The sequence below is a fragment of the Sinocyclocheilus rhinocerous genome, unplaced genomic scaffold (genome assembly GCF_001515625.1).
Source record: "Sinocyclocheilus rhinocerous isolate Xijiao unplaced genomic scaffold, SAMN03320098_v1.1 scaffold43249, whole genome shotgun sequence".
Taxonomy (NCBI): Eukaryota; Metazoa; Chordata; class Actinopteri; order Cypriniformes; family Cyprinidae; genus Sinocyclocheilus; species Sinocyclocheilus rhinocerous.
Genome location: NW_015653340.1, coordinates 1 through 1350, shown reverse-complemented (window position 1 = coordinate 1350; position 1350 = coordinate 1). Strand labels below are relative to the sequence as shown.

At 53.4% G+C, this 1350-nt stretch overlaps 3 non-coding genes across 3 annotated transcripts; all 3 read left to right on the top strand.

Moving 5' to 3' along the window:
• The first annotated feature begins 321 nt into the window (after positions 1-321).
• On the top strand, positions 322-394 carry trnak-uuu (transfer RNA lysine (anticodon UUU)). The gene has a single exon. It is a non-coding gene; the product is annotated as a tRNA-Lys (tRNA).
• Positions 395-819: 425 nt separating this feature from the next.
• Positions 820-901, top strand: trnas-aga (transfer RNA serine (anticodon AGA)). The gene has a single exon. It is a non-coding gene; the product is annotated as a tRNA-Ser (tRNA).
• A 362-nt stretch (positions 902-1263) lies between these two features.
• On the top strand, positions 1264-1345 carry trnas-uga (transfer RNA serine (anticodon UGA)). The gene has a single exon. It is a non-coding gene; the product is annotated as a tRNA-Ser (tRNA).
• The last annotated feature ends 5 nt before the right edge of the window (positions 1346-1350 follow it).

Sequence of the window (1350 nt, the reverse complement as noted above, 5' to 3'; positions counted from 1 at the left end):
GTATAGTGGTTAGTACTCTGCGTTGTGGCCGCAGCAACCCCGGTTCGAATCCGGGTCACGGCATCCCTTTGCCGTTGAGCAATGGGGACGGCTGAGCCCTTTTTTCCACCTCATCCTTCAGCTGGATTTTGTGTTTGAAGCTTGGCCTGTGTTGATCACCGAGAGCAGGCAGAGCAGGCAGGTTGCAGCCAGGCGTAGTCATGGCCGAGAGGTTAAGGCGATGGACTTGAGGGTATCCCTGGTATCCCCGCGAGTTTCTTCTGGGAGGCTTGTGGGAAAACTGCTGTTATATAAAACGTAAGATGCATATGCTGCACAAGAGCCCGGATAGCTCAGTCGGTAGAGCATCAGACTTTTAATCTGAGGGTCCAGGGTTCAAGTCCCTGTTCGGGCAGAGTGCCTTCTTCTTGTTGGCGGCCTCAGCTTGCTGTCATGTCGGTCCATCTGTGCTGCTGTCTCTCTAATAGAGTGGTGTTCCGGCCTGCTCCTGGGGACTTTGTGCGTCTCCCTTGTTAGACACACCCGATTTTGATGGTCAGCTCTTTAGGAAAGAGCGCTCATGAAGTGAAGCGAGTGAGTAGAATAAGACGGACCTACGAAATGTGCAGTGCCGTGGGTCCCCAGAGCCAGCACTGAAAAACCCCATTCCAGAGGATGAGACATGGCAGCCTGATTTCTCCTCAGTGGGACCGCTGTTTTATCTGCTTGCAGGGCTAGCTTGCAATCTCCGCTGGGTGACTGAGCTGGCTAGGGTTATGGATTTCAAGTGGGTCAGGCAGCAGTGTTGCACACAAACAGGGCAGAGATTGTCTTGTATCTGTAGTCGTGGCTGAGTGGTTAAAGCGATGGACTAGAAATCCATTGGGGTCTCCCCGCGCGGATTCGAATCCTGCCGACTACGCACTTAGCTGACAGCCATGAGGATAAGTGGCCGTGCATTTTTCTTTCATATCCCTCGCAAAGATATGCGAAATGTCCAGTCCCTCTGAAATGGAGAAACACACCGCAGGCACTTTTTGTATTCGGGCTGCAGTAGTCGCCACGGATGAGCCAGTTGCACGCCGTGATCGTATAGTGGTTAGAACTCTGCGTTGTGGCCGCAGCAACCCCGGTTCGAATCCGGATCACTGCATCCCTTTGCCGTTGAGCAATGGGGACGGCTGAAACCTTTTTTCCACCTCATCCTTCAGCTTGATTTTGTGTTTGAAGCTTGCTCTGTGCTGATCACCACCAGACAAGAGAGCAGGCAGGCTGCAGGCAGGAGTAGTCGTGGCCGAGAGGTTAAGACGATGGACATGAAATCCTTTGGGGTCTCCCCGCGCAGGTTCGAACCCTGCCGACTACGGTTGG